Source organism: Furipterus horrens, unplaced genomic scaffold (assembly GCF_987537825.1).
Source record: "Furipterus horrens unplaced genomic scaffold, mFurHor1.1.pri manual_scaffold_5, whole genome shotgun sequence".
Lineage (NCBI taxonomy): Eukaryota > Metazoa > Chordata > Mammalia > Chiroptera > Furipteridae > Furipterus > Furipterus horrens.
The window spans coordinates 126,803,582-126,824,206 of record NW_028327175.1 but is presented as its reverse complement, the minus strand read 5'-3'; the positions used below and the strand labels follow the sequence as shown (position 1 = coordinate 126,824,206).

The window sequence follows — 20,625 nt, the reverse complement described above, 5'->3', positions numbered from 1 at the left end:
AGATACCTCTTCAAGTCTGCTTTTAATTATTTTGAATACATACCCCAAAGTGGAATTGCTGGGTTATATGGCAGCTCTACTTTTAAGCTTTTGAGGAATCTCCATACTCTTTTTTCATAGTGGCTGCACCATTCTGCATTCTAGCCAACGGTCTCTGAGGGCTCCAATTTCTCTACATCCTCATCAATACTTGATATTTTCTGTTTTGTTTTTGATAGTAGCCATCTTAATGAATTTGAGGTGGTGTCTCATTGTGGTTTTGATTTGCATTTCCATACTGGTGAGTAATGTTGAGCGTCTTTTCATGTGCTTATTGGCCGTTTGTGTATCATCTTTGAAGAAATGTCTATTCAAGTCAACTTCCATGATTCAACATCTGTATTGATTCAGGCAAGCCAACTGGAAAAAATTGGCAGTTAGACTGATTTTGTGGTTTTCTGCAAATAAATTCTGCCCCCAAATAACCTCTCACTTTTCTGGAAGCATAGTTCTGAAGATAACTTTCTTTCAAAAAGGAAATTTGTAAAGTATCCTACATCTTCCTTTTTTGACACTAATGGAACAATTTAATATGATTTCCGAGGGAAGCAGAGCTGCTAGAAAGGCTCATGTGATGAGGGAAGATTACCCAGCTCCTCTGTCAGGCGGCGTGTGGGAGCAGAGAGTGGGGTTTTCTGCAGCTCTGGCTCTTAGGGATAGGAGTGGGTGAGACAGTCCATGGCATGCCCCTCAGGGCTTGGGTCAGAGTCTGGGGAAGGGGGATGGAGGAAGGAAGAGGCAGTCCTTCAAGAGCACTGCTTTTCTTGGTTACAGGTGGCAGGAATTGGAAGTGTCCTGTTCCACCTACAGGTTCTATTGCTTCTAAGTACAGGCTAACAGAGGTGGTGTCCTCAGGTAGTGTAGTCGTTAAGGAAACCGCTCTTGGACTTAGAGTCTCTTTAAGACTCAGTTTTCTCCTCTTTCAAATGGAGACATTAATAGGACCCACCTCATAGGGGTTGTGGTGGGGTTTAAACAAGAAAGGCAGGAAAAATGCTGGCACCTTATGAGTAATAAATTATTGTTAAGGTGGTGGAGTCTTTGTCTTGAAGAGCCATTGGTCTCATGAGGAGACAGCCTGGTCCCTACAAAACTGCAATAGAAAGTGGGAAGAAAAAGTGTTAAGATGTGCTATGACCTCATTTTACGAGAATTGTTGGAAATGAACCATTTGTTCTGAACCAGGATTCTTGGGCTGACATCAAGGCTGGTTTCCCAAGAAGAAGGTATTTGAATTGAATCTTGTAGACTTAGTTGGGTTCCAGTCAGCAAAGTTATTGGGACTTGGCAAAGCAGGCAGGGGAACAGTATGAGCAAAGGCTTGGGGACCCAACAGTTTGTGGTTAATTACTGACTGAGATGTTTGGTGTTGGGGTGCATGGAACACTATTGGAAGATCACAAAAATGTTGAAATTCAGTGTTTAAAAAAGACATTGGCTGATCAAAATGACATTTTCCATATTTACCTGTGGGCACATGTGTAAGTGTAAAAGGACTGCTAATCCAAATCTGAAGAATCTAGGCAGGAGACCTGAATGAGTGACATGGGTTGAGTGTAAAACATTGATGGTGGTGGGGTCCATGTTGAACTGGAGGGTGGTTGCCTTGGTAAAAGGGGCATTGAAGAGTAAGCTCTGCTTTGTTGGACTCTGAGCCCAGAGCTGCCAGCTCTTCTAGCTTTTCAGTAGAAGCCAGAAATCTGGATTTTATGTAAAATTTTAATTTTTTAAGAAAGACATGTTGTGGGCCAAACAAAAGATGTCTGTAGACTAGCACACTGTAATCCCTCATCTATATTCTATTAGAATTTTTAAAAGGATAATACAAACTTTATTTATTAGAGCTACTTAGTTAAATCTTTGTGTGGTAGTAGCCTGTGAAAGGGTGATGATACCTTCGGAATTAGTCAATAGTGCAGGACACACACTGACTGGTTATTACAGCACAATCCCTAAGGGACAAAAGGACACATTTGCTTTGATGACACATTTCAAAAAGAGCAGCAAACCTGCCCCCACCCCCTCCTACCACCATAATCCAGTGCTGCATCATATGATGGATCAGAGATGTGTTTGGATTTATAATTACGGCTGTGCAGTTGGGATGGTGGCTAATGTGTATGTAAGCTGCCTCCACTGGCTACAGTCCAGTGGGCAGCCATTTATGTTAGGTGGCCAGTATAGGCAGACATGGTTTAAATTTGTACAAACCTGACTAATCTTATAGGATCTGCCTGCTACTTAGAATAATATATCTTTTCCTTCTAGCTTCCTATGCCTTTCAATGCTGAGGTTATGTAGCAAATGCTGATATTTGAATCTTAAATCCCAGGGTGGGATGGAACCTTAAAATTCATTCATTCCAACTACCCTTTGTATGAGGCAGGAATCTTGGTTACAGGTGACAGAAAACTCACACTAGCTTAATTCAGAAGGGAGTTTTTACCAAAGTCTAAGGGTATCTGCCTTTTTATATAGTTTGATTCAGGGGCTCATTATGTTACCAGGACAGTTTCTCTCACTCCTTTTCTCCTTCTTCTCTATTGGCTCAGCCCTCAGACACAAGAGCCTCTCCTCCCAATGGCCAGATGTCGGCAGAAGCTCTGCCTACGTTTTTTCCCTCTGTATTCAAATTAACGCAAGGAAGAACACTCCCATCTCTGTGGATGAATCTCATTGGTATGAATCGGCTAACTGCATCAGTGAGAAAGCAGTGAAGCAGTGCTCTGATTGGCCAGCCGTGTGTATTTTCAAAAGCTTTGATGTATACTTTTATTGAAATATTTATTGAATACCTGCTGTGCAGGTGGTGGTGGGGTATCCAACAGTGAACATGATTGGCACAGTTCCTGCCACTACAAAAGCCGTGTCTAGTAAATAATACAGACAAATAAGTAGGCAGGCACTGATACAGTGGCTACGTGCTCTAGGTATGGGATTCCCAGGCGTGCAGAGTTGGGACACCTAATTGAAGGCATCACGAAGGCTTCCAAGACTCAATGATTCTGAAGGCCAGCCTCAAAGATGATAGGTTTAATTAACTAAAGAAGGGTGTGGAAAGAAGGAGAAGGCAGTTCCAAGCAGAGGGAGTAGCGTATACAAAGGCATAGGAGGATTGAGGAACCAAAATTTGTTTGCCTTGCTGGCAAAGAGTGTCTATGCTTATATATTTACAGGGTGGGGGATGTGGTTAGGGAAAAGAAGGGCAGGAACCCTATTGTAAAGGATTCAGATGGCCAAATAAATAGTCGATTTTTTCCCCTCTATGGTACAGATTAAAAAAAAAAAAAGCATTACACGTTGAGATTTGCCTTTTAGAAACTACTCTGGCTGCAGTTGAAAAATGAATTTCTAGGTGGCAAGGCTGGAGGAAGGGACTTGGGTTGAGAAGCAATTGTAAGGATTTAGGCAGGATTTGAGGTTGCCTGGTTTGCAGTGAGGGGGGAGAGGTGTTTAGTGATTGTTATTGAGAGATCTTGGAGACTGATTGGGTGCGGGAGGAGTGTGGGAGGGGGAGGAGTCAGGGTCGGTTTCCCGGCTCTGGCTTGGGGATTAGGTGGTTGGTGGTGCCGTTCCCAGAGATGGGGACCATGGGAAGAGGACTGTGTGTTGAGGAAATCATGAGTTTCCCTTGGAGGTCATAATGGCACAGACCGGCATGTGGGTATTCAGACTTGGGACTTAGGGCATGGATCTGGGCTCAGGACAGAGAGTTGGGACTTGTTTGGATATCAATGGTGATTACAGTCATGGAAGTTGATGAGCTTTCTGCAAGAGCTAGAGACTGGTAAGAAGAGAAGTGGGCCCCAGGCTGGGGACACTGGCTTTGGAAATATTGTTGAAATGTATAGAAATGAAAACACAGAGAGTTGTTTCAGCAAACATTTTTTGAGCAAGAGCTTGTGCAAGGTGCTTTGGAATGTGGGGTACCCTCAGATGACTATAACTCGGGCATTGTGGTAGGAGTAGAGCAACTGCCTATAGATGCTCATCATTAAAAGACATGGTGCTAAGGACTGGGACAAGGTAGGCTGGAAAACAGACTCCTGTCAGGAGGACTAAGGGGGCTTCCTAGAGAAGGTGACTTTTTAAAAACCCTAGAATAATAACCTCAATACATGATTTTAATTTGGTACTCTGGCCTGGCATCGGATGTCAATTATATAGTAGTTGCTCTTTTCTCATAGGTGAAACTAAGAAGATGATTTTTGCATTAGGTATTTAAGGAGATCTTTTGTTGTCAGATGGGGCTGGAGTTTCAGAATGGAGGAGAACGAGGGAGGACAGATTGGTGAGAAGATGCTGCATAAATGATGGATCAAGGGGAGAAACTTTGAGGGCTGCTTTCAGGAAAAGTTAGTCCTTCACAACGGCAGGAATCAAGGTGGCTTAAAGGCATTTGTGGGAAGTCATAACAGAAAATAGTAGAGAGGGTTTAAATGCCATGCTGCAGAGCTTGGGGCCCATTATGAAGGTACAGGGGACTTATTGAGCGATTAGAAGCTAGTGGCTGATGTGGCCTCCAGAGCTACTGGCTAAGTGTGAACTTTTTAAACCAGTCAGACCTGGGGGTGTATTTGAATTCTGCAGCTTCCTAATTGTGTGGTCTTGGCCAGATTATTTACCTCTGAGCCTCAACTTTTTCAACAGTGAGGTAGGGGGTTGTGAGGAATGAAATAAGATAATGTATAGAAAGCACTCAGCAGTGTCTGGAATCGAGAAATTCTCCAATACATGTTAATAAAATACTTTTATACATAATCAGACCCACAAACACATGAAGACCATTGTATCATCTTAACAACCTGTTCCCCTGTGTAGCCTCAGAGCCTACAATAGAATCTGGCATACAGTAGTTGCTCAGTAAATTTTTCTTGGGGTGTGTGTGTGTGTGTGTGTGTGTGTGTGTGTGTGTGTGTGTGTATGTATGTGTATGTGTGGTGACATCTATTTTTGTCCAAAGGGAAAACACTCTGATACTCTGACAAAACCTTCAGGAGAAGATAAAGTTCCTTTCCTTCAGGTACCTATTTTTTCAGAGAGGACCAGCTGACTGTTCTGCAAAGTAGGAAAGGGTTTGTGGGTTCCTAACGCCATCCAGAGAAGGCAGTGAGGAGGAAAGGACTGATGTGGTGGCAGGGGACAGTGTTCTATGACACGTGACTCCCCTTATGGGACTCTCTGAAACCTTCTGTGACATTTTGCATCAGTAATGCTTCCCTCTGCCATCTGCTGTGGTTGACGTGGGATTTGTAGAGATTCATGTGATTGTCAGACCTCCTAGTAACTCTTTTTCCATGGGAAGGCAGCTGTCTCTGAGCCAGCTGGTGTCTTTTGGATGTGGGAAGCTTTCATCTGGGGGAAGATAACAGCTTGAGGAAAGGTGGAAGGAAGTGTGTAGGGGGAGAGAGGGATGGGTCCAGTCTTTCTAACATTCGAGGCAGCTGCACTGTGTGTGGATGGGCAGGTGTTCAAGGTGGATGCTTTTTCCCACTTGAAATTATGGAGTAGCTCTCTTGAAGGGCATTTTGAGGACTTGTCTGCAGATCCTGGAAAAGAAGTTAAATTTGGTTTTCACTGTCTGTCTTTCTTCTAAATTGTTGTTGTTATGTCTCTAAATTAAAACATTTAGTGCTTATTATGGGCCTCATAAGGTTGTTATGAATGAATTTGTGCAAAGCTCTTACGCAGTACCCAATGCATATAAAACTATCACTATTATTGGTTAGCACAATGTCCATTTAATTCTTGAAACAACGTGATAGGTACTATTACCATGTAAGTATTAAAGACACACCTTGATAATATTATAGTCCTATTTTGAAATAATAACAGATGCCTAGTCACATCTGAAGCTCACAGGGTGGATGACTGGCTCAGGATCATTCAGAAAGCAGAGGGGCAGAGCTGATTGCCATGGTAACCATTTCCAAACATCAGTGCCCAAGGATGGCCTTGAGGATTCCTGGTCTGTTATTGGCTGTTCCCCCATGATACTGGGAGTGTCTGCTCAGAAAAGTAAAGGAAGCCATCAATTCTTTCTTTTATAATTTTTATTGAATTTTTTGAGTGACATTGGTTAATAAAATTATATAGATTTCAGGTGTACAATTCCATAATACATCATCTGTATATTGTATTGTGTGTTCATCACCCCAAGTCAAGTTTCCTTTCATTACCATTCATCCCCTGTACCCTCATCTACCTCCCCCTAACCCCCTTTCTCTCTGGTAATCACCATGCTGTTATCTGTCTGAGGTTTTTTTTTTTTTCTTTGCTTAATCCTTTTAACTTTCTCACCCAGCTCCCCTACTCCCTCCCTTCTGACAGCTGTTGTCTGTATATATCTATGAGTCTGTTTCTTTTTTATTTATTTTGTTCATTAGATTCCACATATAAGTGAGATCATGTGACATTTGTCTTTCTCTAACTGGCTTACTTCACTTAGCATAATACTCTCCAGTTCCATCCATGCTGTTGCAAAAGGTAAGATCTCCTTCCTTTTTTACGGCTGAGTAGTGTTCCATTGAGTAAATGTACCATTGCTTTTTTACCCACTCATCTACTAATGGACACTTGGGTTGCTTCCAAATCTTGGCTATTGTAAGTAATGCTGTAATGGACACAGAGGTGCATGTGTTCTTTTCAATCAGTGTTTCAGGCTTCTTTGGATATATCCCCAGAAGTGGAATTGCTGAGTAATAAGGCAGTTCCATTTTAAAATTTTTGAGGAAACGCTATACTGTTGTCCACAGTGGCTGCACCAGTTTGCATTCCCACCAACAGTGCACAAGGGTTCCATTTTCTCCACATCCTTGCTAATATTTACTGTTTGTTAATTTATTGATGATATCCATTCAAACTGGTATGAGGTCATATTATATCATGGTTTTAATTTGCATCTCTGATGATTAGTGACATTGAGCATCTTTTCCTATGTCTATTGGCCATTCGTATATCCTCTTTAGAAAAGTGTCTATTCAAGTCCTTTGTCCATTTTTTAAATTTTATTGTTTGTTTTTTGATGTTGAGTTTTATAAGTTCTTTATAAATATTAGACAATTCCCCACCATGGTTAGGGTCAGCAAAGATGCCATCACAGACCTTATTGTCACTATCATCTCACTGTCTAAACCTTTTATCTTTTACCTCCTTTGATGCCTCCAGCAGCTCTAAGAACTAACCAAGGGGGAGTTTTCTCTATCACCTATGGGAAGGATGCCTTGGTTGTCCCAAGGTTCTGAGCTAATAGTGGGACCTTGACCAGACATCAGTTTCTGTGTTTCCACACTTGGTTCTATTCTCCTCTCAGTAGACCATGAGGCCTCCAGATGAGACAGATGGAGAATAACTACAGGAGTTTAACATAGACAGAGCTTATTTCTGAGGTAGACATGTGTGTGGAAAGTGAGCTGGAAGACAGGGACCCTGTGTGGGAAAGCATCTTGGCAAAGAGGATCCCAGAGTGGAGAACTGAATGCATGGATGAGTGTAGTTAGGTGGGTGTCAGGGTGTGAGAAGGGGCCTGGGTAAGAGCCAGTCTGAGGCAGAGCCAGGAGGAGGGAAGAGAGAGTGGCTTCTAGGCAAAATGTTGTGTGTATCGGCAAGGCTTCTTCCCTTCTTTCCAGCTCTGCTCTGCCAGCTGTGCTACCTGCTCAGAGATGAGAGGTTCAGGTGGTCATTCTGGGATGACTGCTGTTTTTTCCTTTTCATCCATCTGGCATGCTGAGTCTTGGAGGCTTATGTCCAAGAAGTTCCTTCAAAGAAATTGGTACAATCTTTTTTAGGATTTCAGGGCCTTTGCATTCCCTACATTTTGGCAAATAGACCCCAAGAGGTGGTCCCCAGCTTCCACATTTGAACTACGCAACCTGGCATTCCTGCCTGTGGCTGATGGATCAAGTATAGCACCTGATTCTTTCTCTGGGGACATGGACTTAGCATTGTGATGCCACCTAGCCTCCATTAACACCCGACTGGAAGGGTGTGCCATCTCAGGAACTCTGATGTGCACCAAGTAGCAGAGAATGGTGAACTGCAGAGAGACAGAGGAGTGGGGCAGGCTCAGAGGTCACGTGGACCAGAGATGGAAGTGGCTGCCTTGGTTCCTGGTGATCCTGCATAGAAGGCAAACCATAGTTACTGCCCCTGGTTTCTGTGAGATAGCTTGTTTTATTATAACAAACTTCTTTCTTTACTTGAGGTAGTTTTAGTGGGGTTCTGTCACTTGCAATCCTAAGTGCCTTGAGTAAGAAGCTGAGGAGATGAAGGTGGAAAACTTGTTTACAAAGGTAGTGAGGGTATTGGAACCTCTTGGAGGGTACATTATGGGAATTATTAGGGTGCAGTTCTGATTGGAGGCAGCCTTGTAACTATCTGGGGATTTAGAAGTGGGAACAGAAGATGATGTTGGCCCATCCAGCAGCCATTACTTTTTTGTTTCTAATTTTGTTTAATGCCAGTGTACACAAGGGACACAGTGTGAGTGATCCATGATAATTCTATTTCCCTTTCCAGGGACTGGCCTAATAGTGGACATGGGACCCAGTTTTAGCCAGTGTAAGAGAGGAGAACTTGTTTTTCATCCCAATCCCTTCCAAAGAGGTATGACATGTGAAAATCACGGGTGACTGACTACCTTTAGACTAAATAGATGCCACAAACTGCAGTGACACCGACCTGGAGTGCGGACATCCCCAAGTCACTGATACAACCCCAGGAACCTCCTGCTTCAAACATTTTGTGGGTGCATAAGATTTATTCATATGCCCCTTTTGTTTAAGCAGCATTTAGCTGGATATTCTCTGCAGACACACCCTGGTCCTTTCCAGCCTGCAAAACTATGCTGGTTAATTGAAGCCAAAAGCATCTTAACTGATTCAGTTAGGGTGCATGAGTTGGAGATTTAGGAAGACAATAAGGTGAAGGGGCACATATAGTTTGGGATAAAATCTTTTAAAGCAGAAAATTAACACTTTCCACATAAACCAGGTATAATAGAGCTCTGACTTTGAAAGTTGTATGAACTGATGTACTTGTATTCATCTACCCATCCATCCATCAATCATTTGTCCATTCATTCATACTTCTGTCCTTTCTTCCACTTGACTTCCTTTTTATGGAACTTTGCCCTTGAGCAATGGAGAATCTTCTTTCTGGCTTTGCTTGATTCTGTCTGTTATCATTTCTGTATAAATAGTTTTCTTTTGCTAATTAGATCTCATGTAGAGAAATGGGATTAGGTGGTCATAGAGGGGTGTGTAGAAAATTCTGCCACAGCCTTTTTCTAGGGATGCCTTGCCTTCCAAGTGTCTGGCATTTTTGAGGGAAGTGTTGATTTTTAGACGTTGGGAAAAAAAGTTTCTTCCGTTTTTAGGACATTAAAAGCTCCTGCTCCCCCTTGTTTTATTCCTTGGAGCTTCCTCAAACTTATTCAAGCACTGTTAGCTTCAGTCATGGCTTTGCTGGCTGGAAAGGACCAGGGTATGTCTGCAGAGAAATCTTGTGGAATTGCCTCAAGGGAATAACTGCTATTTCAATGGCAATTTTAAGAGGAAGATAATCTTAATTTTTTGATTTTTAGAAATTGTGTTCTCTCATGTAAATGTGCTGGTCTTTGTTACAATAGTCAAGTCTAGAAAATATTTCCAGTTTATAAAGTTTTCACCCATCTTGGACTCTTCTTATCCCCTTCAGGTTAGAGATGGGACACGTTTGTACGTGTGCCGCCTCCCTCTGGGTCTTTGTTACTGTGGTGGTGGTGTGGGTACTAGAGGGCATGCACTGGCAGCACACCACTGCGACTTCTTTTTTCATTTCCTCACTGCCTTTGAGCAGGTTTTTGTTCAAAATTGGCTGTCCACAGTGATTTGACCCTTATGGAATGAACAAATTAAAGTTTAGACCACAGGCTTCTTTTCTTCTGAGGTGGGTTTCTTTTCTTCTGAGGTGGGTTTCTTTTCTGTGGGCTTCTCAGCTGCTGGGTTCTCAGTAGCTGCAGCCTTTCCTCACACCTGAGGCTGCTTCTGCTTCATAAGGTCTAACACCTTCTTCCCTTCTTTCTCTGCCCCAGGCTTCTTGCCTAGAACCCCCTTCTCATCTGAGGTGGCTTCTAGGGTTGCTGCTGCTTTATCCACCCAGAGTTTGTGGTTCTGGCCTGGTGAAGAATAGTGTTCTGGCACATGGTCTTTGTATCTGGGTTTAGCTTCAACATGAATCTCAGGTTTTTCTGTGGATTCTTCTTTAGGACTCTGTGATGGATCTTCTTCCGTGGTGCTCGGAGGGCTCTTTGGATCTCTGGGCTTTTCAAGATCTGCTAAGGTCCATACTGAGCATCTTGTGCATGGGAAGGTTGCAGTGACTCTTGAGGGTGGCTGCTTTTCTCCAGGTGCTGTATAGGTCACCTAACCTGCGGAAAGCACTTCCAGTCCAAATGCAGAAACAGCCCACATGCCCACCAGGAGCAAGTTTTAAATGTTCAGTTTGCTGAAAGGGATGTTTCTGATGGCTTTGATGATACTGTTGTCCTTATTATAGATGATGAAGGGTCCCCTGTACTGGACATAATGACCATTTCTCATTTTGCCTTGCCAGCTCTCATTTTCTGAGAGGTATGGGCCTTTTTGATAGCATTCCAGGCCTAAGCTTCTTAAGCAGCAAAACAGCCTCCTTGGTTTTCTTGTAGCCTTCAATATTTTCTTCAACTACCAAAGTTCAGGAACTTCCTCAATGCGATGACCTTTAGACATGACCGGTGCTGGTACGGCTGAGGCAGCCAGGGCAGAGCAGATGGCACATCACTTCTGTATTATGTCCACTCTGTGATACCAGCAGTGCCAGGTTTTTGTTGGCTCAAACATGTGGCCCCATGACACATATTTACAGAGGCACCCTAGTTAGAATGATGAGCCCCACCACCTTGAACTTGGAGAATTTGAGCCACAGCTCTGCCAGTACCCCAAGACTCAGCACTGGTTTGATGTCCTGCCAATTCACTGACAGCACAGGACTGTGCATTGTTTTTGCACAAGTTGGTGTGAACAAAGTTCATGATAGCTGGTGTAATGGGAGCCTTGAACACAGCAGGCAAAGTGACATTTTTGCCAAATGATTCCTCATTTTCAGAGTACATTGATATCAGTGAATGAGCACATGTCATGTCATGGAGAGTTAAAGGCCACATGCCCCTCTGTCTGGTGGCTCCCACAGGAGAAGTGGCAGTGTAGTTTCTGACTGATGCCCTTGGTGTTGTGTGTGGGGAGGGAAGAGGAGGAGGAAGAATCTGGGGTGAAGGAGTGTGAGCCACATTCTCAGGAGTAACTGATTGCATTTAGATGATGGAGTTCTTATTTGCTGAACAAAGTTGTCTTCTTTTTTCTATCCTGGGCCTTTGCAAGTGCTTGAGTCCCTGCTGGAGTGTGGTGATGGCTGGGAAGAGGAAGGGGTTTGTTTTGGAACCACTGGTCACAAACCTGGCTGAACAGTTACCTGCAGGTTGTGTTTATACATCGAATTTGGAAACCTCACTTCAGAACTGCCAGATCAAGAGGTAGTCACTTGTGGCTGCGTGTTAAATTGACCTGGGGAGCTTTGAAAAGTCTCTGTGCCCTGGCCTTATACCTCAAACCAATGAAATCAGAAGATCTAGGGTTGGGATCTGAGAAGCATTCCTTATTAAAGGCTCCTCAGGTGATTATAATGAACAGCCAGGTTTGAGAGTCACTGTGGAGATAATCAGCACTTTCTGTAAAGTCTGACCAAGCAGTCTTCTGAACATCACTGATATAGAAAAGGCAAGCTTGCTTACCTTCCTTAATGCAGTAATCTGCTTAGGAATGGGTACACTTGGGATATACCAACCACAGGGATCCAAAAGAAATATAGGATTAAAATTAAATTACACCAGCCTTGGGCATACATATCCCTCTGCCACATCAAAAATCTCTTTAAAACAAAGTTAGTGTTTTAAAATGTATGTTTTTGTAATATAGTCAGTCACATGGTTCAAAAAATACAAGAAAGTATATCATTTTAAAGTCTCCCATGAAATTCTGTCCTCCATCCACCCATTTCTTACCTCTGATTTGGGTACCTCTCCCGAAGCATTTTTTCTCCAACTCCCTTTGTTTCCATGGGAAAGGTGGCAATATACTACCACCTATATTCTACACTTCGTTTTTCTTCCAATGTTTGGTTATTAGGCTCTGCTGTGGTGTAATGGCTTGATATTTGTTCTCATTTGTTGAATATCCTCGCTGATTGGTAGGAGCACATGCCATACCAGACTCTGCATGTTTGAATTACTCTTTCCTAGGCCCTCACACTGTATCTTGGAGATCTTTCTATATCAGTACCAAGAGAGCCTCCTATGCTTAAAGAATAGATGCAAAGTATTTCATTGTATGGACAATTTACAATTTATTAAACCAGTCCTCTAGTGATGAACTGTAGATTATTTCCAGTTTGGGGCCATTTCAGACAGTGTCATTAAGGATAGTGTGGTAAATGTATAATTTCAAAAGTGAAGAAATCCATCTATAGAATTTCCTGGTGAAGGGGCATTTGCTGGAGTCTAATTAGCCATGAGAAATTTTGAGAAGTTGTCACGTTATCCACGGTTGCAGCACCAGGCAGCTCTGCTTTAGTGATTGTGGTAGGTGTAGAATTATATTTGCTTCTTTCCATGTGTGACTTTGAGGAACCAGCTGAAAGCTTTATGTCTGATGGTTTTAGAGGAGATGCTTCTGGTGCTGCAGTTCTCCAAGGGGTATTGTTGGCGCACCTGAATGCATCCCTGGTGTTTGATAAAAATGCAGGCCTTGGACTCCGTCAGACCTTGGGGGTGGAGCCTTATCAATTTTTCATAAGATCCCCAGCTGATGCTTACTAAAGGTACACTGAACATTGAGAATCACTGTTGTAGGGGATTTGTTGTAGAGTAATGCCCTAGGACCACACTGGTTCATCCAGGTCAGGCTCTGCAGCTGCCTTCAACATCAAAAGCTCTATGATTTTAAGTCTTGACATAGGTGGAAAATTACGTTTAGTTATCAGTCCCTAAGGCAGTATTTCCAACTTTGCCCTCAAATACTTAAGATAAAAAATAGGAGGAACTATTGAGAACACTGAAAATAGTTGTTGGCATCTCAGTAAAATCTTCATTAACTGTGAGACAGATGGGACTGAATTGGGTCCACTCACTCCAAGCATCACTTGCAAAACAAAGACCAATTGGAAACAGTAGAAAGACCTTTTATCTCTCTCCCACTGTCTTTACTCCTAGACTAAGAGAACCAAGTATCCCTTTTGGGAATAACCAGAGGCTTCCTACAACCCCAATCTTCCTACATGCATTCAGAGAGGAAGGTGAGGGAGACAGTTTACCTTTGCACTTGTCTGTGTGGGGGAACTATTGCTGGTGAACTGAACCTTGGGTCACAAGGCTTGCACAGGTGAGGTGCACAGGAAAGACCAACAGAACTATGGTGGGATTGTGCCTGGGGATCTGAGAACTGGATAATGGAGGAGTCTGTTTTAGGTCAGCAGAGCTGCTAGGAATTTGGAGCCAGGCACATTATTCTGCCCTCAAATGTGGCTTGAGAAAGGGGAGTTGGCCATCACCAAAGTGGAAATAGCAGGACCAAGGATGATCTATACAATCTATTTTTTGGCAAAGACAGGGCCTGGATATATATTTGCAATGAGTATTGTAGTACTTCAGACAATGCAGCTTTATCTACAGAGTTTTCAGGGGAGTGTTATAATCTACACATTTAATTCTCAGTCAAGCTGTCAGTAGTGTGTGAAGGCAACAGAAAAATAGTTTTCAGATATAAAAAGGCTTTGGAAATCTACCAATGAAAGAATTATTTGAAGATGTACTCTCTCTGATTGAGAGAATATTAGAAATTTAAGTATGGAGAAGTGATGGCATAGAGGAACTTGGATAAGCACGTCAGGTAATTAAACATAACATGGAGTTCAAGTAATTTCTGTAAGTCTCATATTAAAATAGATGGCAGAGGTTCATCAGTTGTGACAAATGTACCGTTCTGGTAGGAGATGTTGATTATAAGGGGGGCTATGCATGTATGTGAAATGCCTGTACCTCCCCCTCAATTTTGCTGTGAATTTTAAACTGCTCTAACAATAAAGTCTTGGCACCCTCCAGGGATACATGCCATGCTGGGATGAAAATAAAGTCTTAATAATAAAGTAAAGCATTATTTGTGAATGAAGGTAATATGATATAAAAATAACTTTAATTTATTTGAGTCTAAAATACTAGCTTATGTTAATGGAGACTGGAAAATAGAGAGTAGGTGACTGAGGATAACGAACATTTACTTAATTTATTGTCTTTTATGTGAAAGACTTAATTATAAAATATGCCATTGGCTTTTTCTGAATAAAATGAAATAAAGCTAGAAGTTTATAACAAACGTTGTAAAACTCAAGGACTTAGAAATAAAACACTCTCCTCAATAACCCTGGGACATAGTCAGCCTACTGCTGGATGTTTTAGCCAGTTCTAAGCATTGTAATAAGTCAAGAAAAGGCATACAGATAAGAAAGGAAGAAATAAAACTGTCCTTATCTGCAGATGACACGGTTTTCTATATAGAAAAGTTTAAGGAATCTACCTACAATAAAGAAAAACCTTCTAAAACTAATAAATGAGTTAGGCAAGGTTGCAGGAGACAATAATAAACATACAAAAAAATCGTACTTCTGTATACTAGCAATGAACATGGAAGAACCAACATAGTAGAGATGTCAGTTCTCCCCAAATTAATATATAGGTTTGACACAGTTCCTATCAAAATCCCAACAAAGATATTTTGTAATTTACATAAAAAGGCAAAGGAGCTAGACTAGCTAAAACAGCTTTGAAAAAGACTAAAGTGAGAGAAATCCGTCTTAGGATATAGCTATAGTGATCAAGACTGTGTGGTATTGGTGGAGGGACATAGATTAATGGAACAGAACAGAGAACCCAGAAAGAGACCCACATGATAATGCCCAATTGAATTTTTTATCCTCACTCAAGGACTTGCCCATTGATTTTATTTTATTTTTTATCTTTTGTTATGTTTATTGATTATGCTATTACAGTTGTCCCAATTTTTCCCCTTTTGCCCCCCTCTGCTCAGCACCCCAACTCCCTCAAGCAATCCCCACACCATTGTTCATGCTCATGGCTCATGCGTATCAGTTCTTTGGCTACTCCATTTCTTATACTGTACTTTACATCCCCATGGCTATTCTGTAACTACCTATTTGTACTTCTTAATCCCCTCACCTCTTCACCCATCCCCTCCTACACACCTCTCATCTGGCAACCATCAAAACACTCTCTGTACCTATGATTCTTTCTCTGTTCTCCTTGTTTGCTTAGTTTGTTTTTTAGATTCAATTGTTGATGGATATGTGTTTATTGCCATTTTATTGTTCATGGTTTTGATTTTCTGTTTCTTAAATAAGTCTCTTTAACATTTCATATAATAATCATTTGGTGATGATGAACTTCTTTAGTTTTTTCTTGTCTGGAAACTTTTTATCTGCCCTTCAATTCTAAATGATAGCTTTGCTGGGTAAAGCAATCTTGGCTGTAGGTTCCTGCTTTCCATGACTTTGAATATTTCTTACCAGTCCCTTCTAGCCTGCAAAGTTTATTTTGAGAAATTACCAGACAGTCTTATGGGAACTCCCCTATAGGTAACTAACTGCTTTTCTCTTGCTGCTTTTAAGATTCTCTCTTTATCTTTAACCTTAGGCATTTTAATTATGATGTGTCTTGGAGTGGGCCTCTTTGTGTCCATCTTGTTTGGGACGCTCTGTGCTTCCTGGACTTACATGTCTATTTCATTAATCAAATTAGGGAGGTTTTTTCATTATTTCTTCAAATAAATTTCCAATTTCTTGCTCTTTCTCTTCTCCTTCTGGCACCCCTATGATGCAAATGTTGGAATGCTTGAAGTTGTCCCAGAGGCTGCTTATACTATCCTCATTTTTTTGGATTCTTTCTTCTTGTTGTTGTTCTGATTGGTTGTTTTTTGCTTCTTTATGTTCCAAATCATTGATTTGATTCTCAGCTTTATTCACTCTACCATTGTTTCCATGTAAATTGTTCTTTACTTGAATTAGTGTATTCTTTGTTTCTGATAGCATCTTTTCTATGCTGTTGAGGTCTTCATTAAGTTCCTTGAGCATCCTTATAACCAGTGTTTTTAACTCTGCATCTGACAGATTGCTTATCTCCATTTTGTTCAATAATTTTTCTGGAGAGTTCTTTGTCTTCTCATTTTGGCAGCCTCCCTGTGTTTGTTTCTATGTATTAGGTAGAACTGCTATGCCTCTATATCTTGGTAGTATGACCTAATGTAGTAGGTGTCCTGTAAGGTCCAGTGGCATAGCCTCCGCTATCATCCAAGCTGGGTACTCGAGGTGCAACCTTTGTGTGGGCTGAGTATACCCTGATCTTTTAGTTGAGCCTTGATTGCTGTTGTCAGGTCAACAGGAGGGACTTACCCAGACTAAGTAAGTTACAAGGATTGGCTGTGTCTACTGACCACTAACCAATGCCCTCTGTGGATGATCAACTATGCAGGGGCAGGGTGGTGGTGCTCTGACATGGTCTGTAGCTGCCCACTGGGTGTGCAGGCCCTGGGGTTACCCTAGTGGTGCAGACCAGCGTTAGCACCCACCTGTGTTTTGCCTGGGCCCACCCTGCCTGAGCTATAGAGCAGGGGTCCCCAAAACCTGGGCCACAAACCAGTACCAGGCTACATCCTATTAGGAACTGGATCATGAGCAAAGCTCTCCTTAGCTCTGCCTCCTGTCTCCTGTCTGTGGAAAAATTGTCTTCCACAGATCTAGTTCCTGGTGCCAAAAAAGTTGGGGACTGCTGCTATAGAGCAATCTGATGTGACTGCTACTTGTGCTGGGTTTGGAGATTTCCAGGTGAAGGCAAGCTGTGAATCTAGTCTGGCTGCTGCTAGTGCTGTGCTTGGGGCCACTTAGCAAGAGGTACCGGAGCTAGGGGCTCATATTGCTTATTTGAAAGAGTTTAGCAAGTTGTGAAGCTTAGCTAATAATACCAGCCATTCATATGGAATAGTTACTGTTAACAGTTGTAAGTTGGGTGTGACAGAGCATCAGGGGATCTCCAGGGTAGGACAAACAGTGTTAGCTAGGTTGATGTAGTCTCAGATATGACTTCTGCTTGCTGGCTCCTTGGCTCTGCCCACCTTTCTGTCTGGGAGAAAGCTGTCCCCCAGCTCTGGCCTTGATTACAGTCACTTCAGTTTTTCCCTGTATGCCATTGGTGCCTTTCAAGCTGCTACCCTGGCACTGGACCTCAGAGGGCATTAGTCTCAGTAAGTTTGTGTGTGGGTTCTTTAAGAGGGACTCTTTGGGGCTCCAGCGCTTCTTCCACCGACCCTGCTGGTTTTTGAAGCCAGAAGTTGTGGGAACTTATCTTCCTGGCACTGGTACTCTGGACTGTGGGGCCTGGTGTGGGGCTAAGACTCCTCGAGCCTGAGATATCCCTCCTGAATTTTTATCTACCACACATGTATGTGTGGTATGTATGTGGGACCAGCTCACTCCACATCTTCACTCCTCCTACCTATCTGGCTAGATATGGTTTCTTTAATTCTGTAGTTGTCAGACTTCCATTCAACTTGATTTCTGCTGGTTCTGAGTGAGGGTTGTTCAATAATTTAGTTGTAATTTTGATGTGGTTATGTGAGGAGGTGAGCTGTGTTTATTTATGCCACCATCTTGATGCCTACTGATGAGAGAGAGAGAGAGAGAGAGAGAGAGAGAAACATCGATGTGAAAGAGAAACATCAATTTGTTGTCTCTCATAGGTGCCTGGACTAGGGCCACAACCCAGGCATGTGCTCTGTTGGGACTACACTCCAACCTACTGAGCCACACTGGCCAGGGCCCCAACTGATTTTGGACATGACATGAAAACAATTTAATTGAGGATATGAATTTTTAACCAGCGATGCTTGGGCACTTGTACACCTATGGGCAAAAAAATTAAGCCTTGGCCTAAGTTTCACACCTAATACAAAAATTAACTCAAAATAGATCATGGACTTTAATGTAAAACATAAAACTATAAAACTTTTAGAAGAAAATATAGGAGAAAAGTCTAGGGCCAAAGAGTTCTCAGACTTGACACTGAAAGCATGAACTATAAAAGGAAAAACTGATGAATTGGACCATGTCCAAACTGAAAACTATTGCTCTGTGAAAAATCCTGTTAAGAGAATGAAAAGATAAATCACAGGCTGGGGCCAAATATTTGTAAACCACAACCCTGCAGAAGACTATTATCTAGGATATATAAAGTACTCTCAAAACTCAACTAAATAAACAACTCAATTAGAAAATAGGCAAAAAATATAGACATTTTACTGAAGAGGTGATATAGGTAACAAATAAGCACATAAAAAGATAGTCAAAGTCACACAAGCAAACACAACCCACAATGAAATATTTCTGCATACTTAACAGAATGGCTGGGATAAAAAATAATGACAGCACCAAATGCTAGTGAGGATGTGGAGCCACTGGATCCCTCTAATATACTTTTGGTGGAAATATACAATGGGACAAGCCACCCTGGAAAATAGTTTGGCAGTTTCTTAAGGAACTAAACATATGACCCAGGAATGGAGCTCTTGGGTGTTTATCCCCAAGAAACGAAAACTAATGTTTATACAAAAATCTCCCTGAAAATGTTCACAGCAGCTTTATAATATTAACCAAAAGCTGGAAACAACCCAAATGTCCTTCAGTAGGTAAATGACTAAACAAATGGTGTTATGTCCACACCATAGAATACTAGTCAGTAATAAAAAGGAATGAACTATTGATACATGCAGCAACCTGAATGAATCACCAGATAATTATGCCAAGTGAAAAAAAGCCAGTCTCTAAAGGTTATATACTGTATGGTTATGATTACAATTATATAACATTTTTGAAATGTCAAAATTATAGAAATACAGAACAGATTAGTGATTGCCAGGAGTGAAGACAGGGTGGGGGCAGAGAGAAGTGGGTGTGATTATAAAAGGGCCACATGAAGGATCTTTGTGAAATGTCTGTATCTTAACTGTATCAAAGTCAATATTCTGCCTGTAATACTTGCTATAGTTTTACCTTTGGGAGAAACTGGGTAAAGGATATATGGGGTCTCTATTATTTTTATAACTGCAGAAAATCTACAATGATCTTAAAATAAAAAGTTTAATAAGAAAAGAAATATATTTATTTTAAGCTATTTACTGTTGTTGTTGATAAACTATAGATCACAACTTATAAGACAGTGTCTAATCAATATCCTAAATTCATAGTCTTAAATTCTTTAAAAAATATTAACCAATCAAGAAAGACTATAAATTAAATAAGCATTCCACTCATGAGGTAAGGGAGAAAAATTCTGCAAGAGAAACCTAAGGAAAGCAGGAGTAAGAATGTTGAATTAAAATATAGCATTAGAATATGTAACATTTTGTATTCTAATGTAATATACAATAGCATTAGAATATATAAAAAGCATTGTATTGATAACTCTAAGAATGAGTCCTAGAAAACAAGACAAAGCAAAACAAAAAGCCAACAGAATAGGTCTACTTTTGACTAATCACATATAAAAATGAATATAATAAATATTTATAAAAGTATATAATAGTTTATAATATTTATAAAATGACTATATAATGCAAATTAAGAATGAGAAAGGAAATGAATATGGAGATACAAAACTTATCAGATAACCAGACATGATGCTACTATGGTGTTCAATGTACACATGGATTTATGTCATAGGTTTCCCAATAAACCCTCTTGACTTTGGGCAGGTTATTTAATCTTTCTCAGCTTCAAGCTCCTCCACCGTAAATGGGGATTACAATACAGGGATTGTGTAGGTTCAAGTGAAATAATCCATGGAAAGAGCTCAGCCCATTGCTGGGCACTCTGTAGCACTTAGATGGTAGCTGTTGTTAATTTTGGTATTAAATTTGAAAGTGTAAGAAAATGGAAATGCCCAGATTGTCTACCATAAAAAAGGTCAGGTGTCAGAAAAGTTTCTTTTCTTTCTTTCTTTTTGTTTTTTTTAAGGGCCAGTCAGTAAATATTTTAGGTTTGTGGAACATTCTATAGCAATGACTCAGCTCTGCCATTGCAGCATGAAAGCAGCCAGAGAGATTTCTGAAGAAGTGTGCATGGCTGTGTTCCAATAAGACTGCTTGTAAGAACAGGTCGCAGGTCTGCAGGCTGTGGTTTATCGGGCCCTGGTCTAGACCAAGAGAAAAGAAGGAAATGATGAAAGTTTTCAAACCCATTAGCAAAACCTCCAGCACAAGTAATCCTTTTGATTTTTAAAAAACTTCTCAAAACCCCAGAAAAAGAAGAAAACCATTTCAGGTCTTTCCTCTGACCTAGCATCATACAGACACAAAATCCTACAAATATAACACACACAAAAAATAGTCATAGTCTAATCCCACTTATAAATACAGAGAAAATTATCCTAAATAAAACCTTGACAAATTGAATCAG

The 20,625-nt window shown here is 41.2% G+C and overlaps 1 protein-coding gene and 1 pseudogene across 3 annotated transcripts in view; one reads left to right on the top strand and one right to left on the bottom strand.

Annotated features, from left to right (window-relative positions):
* Positions 1 to 20,625, top strand: part of PRKCB (protein kinase C beta) — a 350,360-nt gene that overhangs the window by 87,524 nt on the left and 242,211 nt on the right. The gene's annotated exons all lie outside the window — the stretch shown is intronic.
* LOC150009759 (large ribosomal subunit protein uL4 pseudogene) lies at positions 9,939 to 11,197 on the bottom strand (annotated as a pseudogene).